We start from the raw sequence: 8716 nt of genomic DNA, 5'->3' as shown, positions 1-8716 counted from the left end.
TAAATGCGCGCCACATGCAAGCTCTATTGCTTGGTTCAGTGTGCCTTCGTTGGCTCACACGGGGAGGAAATTTTTGTTTGTCGGGTGTTTCCTACCGCAGCTACTGCTGCACTTGGACTGCTAAAATATAGCATGCTGCTGTGCTGAAACGATGTGGAATGCATACTGCAGGAGCTAGTGGTTCATAAACATGGTGGGAGCATATCCTAGAATTCCTTTCACTGACGTCAGTGCAAGCTATGAATAAATAATACAGGACATTTCTGGAATGTAAAACACGCTTACGTCAACGCTGAGAATTGTGACACCTAGCCTGGAAAGGCGCCGCACCAGAAGCCTGTTCAGGTGACGACGGTTGGCCTCCTTCTCACGCCCAAGTTCATCCCCTCGTGGCACTATTTTGAACATGAAAATGTGGCTTGTGTACTGCTTCAGTTCTGCCACAAGCTCCTGCATAGAAAATATTGGATCATGGAAGTGAATGCTTTGTTTTTGTGACACCATTTTTACATCAGAAATGCAGAAGAACGGAAAGTGCAAGCACGCGTTTTCCATATCTGTCTCTTCAGCACTTTCCAGCATCAATGACATGCACAGACTGACAGCTCCTGGCTTTATTTCAAAGTTCTATACACAGCGAGACGTACAGTTTCAAAGACAAGTACGACACTAAGCTGCACTTCCACATCACTGCGAAAACAAGCTCCCACATTGCACGTCTCCAAACAACACGAGCAGACGTAAAAAATGAACTGCTCCAGAAGGAGAAAGGTCAGCCCTATCTGCACATTGTAGCAATTAGTAAACCAAGTAAAATCGCGCGACAAAATGTTTACTTCACTTTAAGGAATTGTATCCCCTGTCGTCAACTACGAACAGCAAAGCAGCATGCCCCTAAACACAAAAGAGATTCCGCTTCCAGTGCTTCACTTTCAGACTACAAAATGCAGTGCACCATGACGAACATCACTAACAGTGGCTTATCTCGAGGCATGCAACGATCGTTGACACTGTATCGCTGTCCCGAACAAACAGATCATTTCCGCCGACATAAGCAGCAATGAAATCTTGATGGCGAAGTCCCTGGAGAAGACCTGGCTAAACACGACGACGTTTAGCTGAACGCGACGACGTTTATCGTGCTCTAGAGCGGGATTTGCACTTTCTTCAAAAACTTCACTTGGCTGTCGCCAACGACAACACCGCGCACGCTGCCCTACATGTTGTTCTTCCCGCTGCGCTGACGACAAAGGCAAAAGGGCCAAAGTAAAATCCTGGTGACAGGTTAGACCCAGCTAGGGACATTTTTGTCTTGTTTTAGGTACTTTCAAAACACAGAGTTTAATGCAACTAGGGAAACCTAGGGACAACCTCAAACTCCTATTGGCGGGACACAACTATTTGGAGCAATGAGCTGTGAAAACATCAGCCCTCTAGCAAATCAAACCTAGCACCATGTGACCCCTAAGTGTTTCAGAAATCCATAGGTTGCAATGTTTGCATGCATTTGAGTTGTGTCGAAAAGTACCTAGGCATCCTGCTTCCGTAGCATGCGAGTGATTCGCGCGAACTTCGACCATGCTACTATTGTGGCAGCCTCTACTGAGACGTCCAGACTAAGCTTTGGTGGCTATGACGTTGTGCTCTCTGCAGTGAGCAAGGACCTGTCGAGATCCAACGCGAGTCTGCAGGTGATCTGCGACAGCATCAAGGTACGTCATTGTTGTACAATGCGTACAATCTCGGCCAATTTATGTAATGAATTCTCAATTATCATTTCACATCCTAAGCCGTCGTCCTGCAACTGCTGTGCAATGTGTCCCCTGTGGTGTTTGTCTTCAAGACGTTGCCATCTTGCCCCAATGGTTTGCCGCAGTGGACGCTGAGGCGAGCGGTCGCTGGCTTGACTGCTGTCCCTTGCTCAACCTCAATTTGACTGCTACGACCCGGACATAAGTACCGACTTATGCTTGTCTTGCTGCACGCCTTTTGAGTGAACAGATCAAACACAAAAAGGCCAGTAAAAGGAAGACCAGACGAACAATGCTGGCTTACAATAGAATTTGGGAATGGACAGTTGTGCATGGCACACCACAGTTGAGAAGTTTAAGGCCTGCATGTGCCGCGAACTGGTGAGCTCTCGTATCTCCTGCCCCCTTCCCCCTCAGCGGGACCATACGTCATTTGTTTGAACGACTGTTCGTCGCACAATTCTCTTCCGCCATAAATTTTCCTCACCAGATGGTTTTAATTGTTACAGTCTTCGCCCCTGCTGCAGTCACCTCAGCTTCTATACTTCCCTGCACCAGGTGATCTGTTTCTTAGGGCAAAACAGTCCGCGAGTTGAGGTGTACGCCCATAAGTAATACAATGCGGTTGTCCTTAAAGGCCAGTTTTAACCATGATGGCACTCACTCTCAACATTTCATAACAGAGCGGCTACTCATGCAAGCATGCATGCTAAGCGCTTAATTGCTGCACCAGAAAGGACTGTAGCATACCACATAGTGTACACACATGAGAAGCTTTAACTCATGACAGTATGCAGCAACATGGCTACTTTTACCATTCAGATGTGCAAAATCGTGAAAATATCCTTGAAAATATGTGTTGTTTTGAATGCTCATAAGAGATCTTGCTGTCACACAATGGAGCAATGTTTTCAGCAGCTATGTATGTGTGTGACATATGTGCCAGTTGCCCAACTTAAATCCTCATTTCCATTAAAGAAAATGTGCTAGAACAATCGCATTTGGGAAAAGCAGTTTGTTCACAGCCTTTGAAACAAAGGCAGAGCAAAATATTGCTCTCATTCTTTACCTTCAAACTCTGGTGCACAATATAAAAAGGTTGGCCGATGAGGAGCTCGCTTTTTCAGCACCTAAAATGCTGGGTAACATATGCAAGAACTTGATGCCCATTAACTCAGTCAGTGAGTGAACAGTGTTCTAATAAATGCAAGGTTAAGTTTCCTGGTTATGCATAAAGTGTTGCAATTGTAATTCTCTCGCAGCAAGTAGTATGTTGAACAGAGTGGCTGGTGTTGTAATAAGAGGCGTGGGAATGCATGGCTGCGCATTCCAGTACCAGAGTCTGTGCACCCAGGTTCACAGACTCATTCTCAAAAACATAAAGGTAAACAGAAGCAGGTAACTATAGACAAGCGTCATGTTTGTAAACAAAGGTGGCGCTGCGGTCAGCAGCGACGCGGGGTGTAGGCAAAAACGTAGCATGCCTACCCCGCGCCAAGCGATGCTGCCTTCGAAACCAACTCTCGTACGCGTATACGAGGGGGTACCCAAAAGAAACCGGACTAAATTTTTTGGTTGGCAAAGCTTCTGTGGTACCGCGTTTTGCCACTAGGAGCGCATAGAACGAACATTCCAGAGTCAGTAAGCCGAGTGCCGTCGTTGAAGGAGGTCAGACTAGTTTAGGCAGAGTTTTAGAGTGACGACTGTTTTGTGTGAATGTCGTTTTTGCAATGGCTGATTTTCGTGAACAGCGTGCGCCGGTGAAGTTCTGTTTTTTGCTCGGAAAAAGTTGAATGGAAACTCTTGAAATATTAAGAAATACGTACAAGAACGATGCAATGGGGACAACTCAAGTGTTCCTGAATCGAATCCTGAATCAAAGCAACAATCATGCCAATGGAAAACTTCAAATTCACATCGCCTCAAGAAAGCTCGTCAGGTGATCAAAACCAAACCTCAAAACAATGCTGATTTGTTTTTTCGACGTGAGAAGAGTCGGCCATTGAAAATTTGTTCCGCAGGGTCAGACAGTTAGCCAGGCTTTCTACTTCGATGTTTTGAAAAGATTGGGCAACAGTGTGTGGTGGAAGCGGCCAGATTTGTGGCGGTCAGGTGACTGGTTTTTCCATCATGGCAATGCCCGTGCTCACACAGCCCTGTCTCTACGACAATTTTGGACCAAAAATGGCATGACCCCTATTCATCAACCTTCATACTCTTCCGACCTTGCCCCGTGCTACTTTCTTTGTTTCTTGGAATGAAAAAATAGGTGAATGGAAAGCGTTTCGCTGATGTTGCTGAGGTGAAGAAAAAAATGACAGAGGCACTGTCAAGCATCACAAAAGATGAATTTAAACAATGTTTTGAAAAATGGAATGAAAGATTTGACAAGCGTATCATTGCAAGTGGGGAATACTTTGAAGGAGATTGAAGGTCTGTGCTTAAAATGTGAACAAATAAGTCCAAACAAAAATAAGTCCGGTTTCTTTTGGGTACCCCCTCGTATTTCAAAGCTGGCGCGTCGCTTGTGTTTAGAAACATTTCTGTTGCGGACCGGAGAGCAGTTCAGCACTTTTTCAACCTGTTCCGCAGATGGAATTATCTGGCGAAGCGCTGCATAGGCTACCTTCTGTGCTCCTATATTTCGCAGCAACGACGCGGCTACGGCGGTCGACTAGGTTGACTTATTAAATGAAACCGAGAAAGCACGAGGTATACAGGTCTGTAGTCTCAACGTTCGGGGCGATTCAGCATACCCGATCGCTAAGTGCAAGAAGAAGGATGACGGGATACACGACGCGAGGTAGCTTTTTCCCATGACGAACCTTTATGATGTGCCTGCTCTCGTCCAGCCACTTCAGTGCGGAGAACGCCGAACACTACTGGACACTGAAGCCATGCAGCAAAGAAGTTACGTTTGCTCTGCAGAGCTAAATATTTTAAGTCATTCTGGTTGCAGGCCTTATTCTGCTGATAACTGGGTTTTGGTCCGGTATTTTTTCGCCAGGTTCTGACTGACCAGCAATTGTAAAATTCAGGTAATATGGAAAATAACACACTGCATAATTTTGCCCATACCTTAGCGACGTTGAATCGTTTTCTAGGATAGGTGGTGAAAAAAACGTACACGTTGAAGCTCGTGGAAGCGAAAATAGAGAAAAAAGTATGCGTCGTATATACCTACTACTGGACTACAGTGCTAAACGTCGCGCTTGTGGCCCGATGAATGCTGAAGGCGACTGGCAGCAGCTGTTTTTTTTTTTTAACGCAAAGAGATAACCGGGACGTAGTCCGGGGTATTGCCACCTGAAAACGGTCCCCTGCATTCAATTTACGGTCCCACCCACATGGAATGTCGCGTCCAGACTTCTCCTAATGAGAGCCCGACAGAACGCGAAGAAGCTGCAGACGTTGATTCTTACACTGTTCGCCACGCGACTAAAGAGCAAACATGCGAATTAAGAGACGCAAACTATCGTATTTCGATGCAGAAATGGAATACTAACAGCGCAGCTGATCCGTCGCCGAACTTTTCCCGCTCCACGGCCAATGCACATCGCTTTGGCCCATGTCTAAATGCGATAAACTTGTGGAAACTTGTGCCACTGCATTTCTTCAGCATTGCGGTTCAACCGCCTGCACCACAACTCGCCAGAATAGTGCAGAATGTGTTCAAAAACTCTCAAGCATGCCATACCCAAGGCATACGGTACCGGCTTTTGCCTACACAACGAAAGTCACTGCTGACTCCAGCGCCGCCGCATCTCCATGACGTCACGGCCTGACGCTTGTCTATACAAGCTGCAGCAAGCAATAATGACTATTTCCATGTGCTCAGTGTCTTGCCACAAAGCTCACCTAGTAGCAGTAGTAGTAGTAGTAGTAGTAGTAGTAGTAGTAGTAGTAGTAGTAGTAGTAGTAGTAGTAGTAGACCTTTATTTGGCCATAATTTACAGGCCAAGCAACTCACCTATAGCTCAGAGGCACATGCTGGCATTAAAGTGCTTATTCTAGAATGTCTGCTTGTTGAACTGCCATGAATATATAATAAGACATTTTATTCAACTCAGTTGTTTACGCAAGTATTGTTTTTTTTGAGGCCTGCTGCATTTCTGCCATTTTATGCATTATTTGTTTGAAAGATGTGACAGAAAGCTGAAATTTTTGCTGCAGCTGTATGCTGTTGTTATGTTTTACATACTTCCGCCAACGTGGCTGCTCTGGTTTGGGCACTCGGCTGCCGAGCCAGATGACGCAGGCTCAGTTCGAGCCACGGCGACCTCGCTTCAAATTAATGAAATGGAAGGCGCTTGTGCACTGTGCAACGTCAGTGCACATTGAAGAACCCCAGGGTAGTCAGAATTATTCTGAAGCACTCCACTGCAGAGCCCCAATAGCCCATGTCGATACGGGATATTAAACCTCATGTAACATGACAAGTTTCATATATATATATATATATATATATATATATATATATATATATATATATATATATATATATATGATATTAATATAACAAATAAATAAATAGTAAGTAAATTTTTTTGTAGATTATGAGAAAGCACTTGGTTCAGTAGAAACCTCAGCAATCATTCAGGCATTAATCACGGGGTAGAAGAGGCATATATGAAAATACTGAAATATACCTATAGCTTCTGCACAACTACCATAGTCCTCCGTCAAGAAAGTAAGAAAACTGCAGTAAGGAAGGGTGTCAGACAGACATGGTCTCTTGAATGCTATTCACTGTGTGTTTACAGGAGGTATTAAGCGACCTCGATTGGGAACAGATGGTAATAAGAGTTAAAATGCCTTATTTACAAACGAAAAATGGGTCACTGACCAAGTCAAAAGATGAAAAATGATGTTTTGGGTCCCATACGGGGCCCTTGTTCACAATCTGAAGCATTATTTACAAACGAAAATTCACCGACCAGATGGTGTTCCGTCGAACCTTGGGACTATGAAGAAAATGCCTTAGTAATCTGTCAATCACTGATGAGTGATGATATTGCCTTGCGACAAATTGCAAACCCAGGTGACTCGAGCAACAAATTGCAAAGCATGATCAATTATTTGGACAGGCAGAGAACAGTGGGCCAAAAAATTAATATACAGAAAACTAAAGTCAGCAGGTGAAAGAGAACGGCAGTTTGCGATAGGTAGTGAGGCACTGGAATTGGTAAGGGAACACATCTACTTAGAGCCGGTGGTGTAAATCGCGGGGGCGGATAAAGGAGTCCTGACCCTGCAAACTGGCATGCAAACTGAAATTTATTCTAAATGTAGCAAAATAATCCACTAATAATTCCTGCGTGTCCTACTGTTGATGTGATAGCCAAATTCATTAAACAATAGTAGAACGACTACATAAAATAATCCATTTGAAAGCTGGATCACCACTGCAGCCTTTTATTTACTTTATTTATTTATGAATACGGTCAACCCTCATTTGAGAGTCATTACAGGGAGGAAAAATGAAGAAGAAAAAAAGGCTTATGTACACAATGAACAAGCCTCTTCAAACTTACAATACAAGAGAGCATAACAACGCAACACAATTCACACCAACGTACAGCCACCTGCTATACAGAAAGAAATATTTGACAGTCAGTTACACGCACATCCACAGGAATCCCATGCCTAGACAGTGTTACCAAGTGCATTCATGAATGTCAATACACCTGCAGACTCAGCAACATGAGCCGGCAGTCTATTCCAGTGCTCAATAGCATCTGGAAAGAATGCGCAGCGAGACGTTAGTTCGGGTCAAGTATGGCCGAATCGCTTTGTGGTGATTAAGGTGTTGGCTCAATCTACTTGGATGCTGCAGATATCTTTCTTTATTAATGTTAATTTCCCTGTGGATGATTTGCTACAGTATTTTTAATGTCTGCTTTTTACGTTTTGTTTCTAATGGCTTTAGGCTGCACGAGTTTAACATCCCAGAGTTTCAGCCCTCGACACGATCGCTGGTCAGCATCGCCTCCCATTACTGAGTAGAGTGTGCTGTGTTATCAGCCATACAGGACACCATGATTGTATCAAAGGCTGTGACAGTGATCCACCTTTCAAATATAATATTTTATGAAGTCATTCCACTATTGTCTGACAGCTGATGCCAGTGGAGCTCTGGATTAAGGACCCCACCCACAAGCCTCAAGAAACATCCCCGATTTTAATAATTAAAATTTACCTACCTACCTACCTACCTACCTCGCCTGCCGTGGTGGCTCAGTGGTTAGGCGCTAGGCTGCTGACCCGAAAGTTGCAGGTTCGATCCTGGCCGTGGCGGCTAAATTTCGATAGAAGCGAAATCCTAGAGGCCCGTGTACTGTACGATGTCAGTGCACATTAAAGAACTCCAGGCGGTCTAAATTTCCGGAGCCCTTCACTACGGCGCCCCTCATAATCTAAGTTGGTTTGGGACGTTAAACCCCCAGAAACCATTAACAAACTGAAGATTAACTTCCGTAAGGCAGGCTTTACGTCTACTAACTTGCCCGTCCTTTTTCAACTATGAATTTGTTGATAATCCTTTCTAAGTAACTTTAAGACGTTAAACCCACCCAAAACCAAACCAATGGATGACTGCCAGTTCATGCGGACACGCTCTGATGACACGCTCTGCCGACACGCCCTCATGGCTGGTCCTGTACACGCCACTCGTGAAAGAAGAAATGCTTTCGCATCAAGACTATACAGAGAAAATAGAGAAAATGTTTACACGTGGACAGCATTCACACTAAGGTAAGGTAAAGCCGCCAGGATCCCTAGCCTGACTGCTCAGAGTAGTTGACCGCATGCTCATTCAGTGACATAGCGAGAACAGAGGCCAAAGTGCCTTGTTACAAACCATGCATACTGTCCCCGAGTTAATGTTTGTGCAGCCAGTAATTCAACCTGCGACTGGGAACAGGTCACTCTACCCAAAAAGAACTGGTTTTCAATGGGCGTCAGTG

Source organism: Amblyomma mixtum, chromosome 3, assembly GCF_055824585.1.
Source record: "Amblyomma mixtum isolate Tamu chromosome 3, ASM5582458v1, whole genome shotgun sequence".
Taxonomy (NCBI): domain Eukaryota; kingdom Metazoa; phylum Arthropoda; class Arachnida; order Ixodida; family Ixodidae; genus Amblyomma; species Amblyomma mixtum.
The sequence above is the reverse complement of the archived record's forward strand: the minus strand, read 5'-3'. Positions refer to the sequence as shown.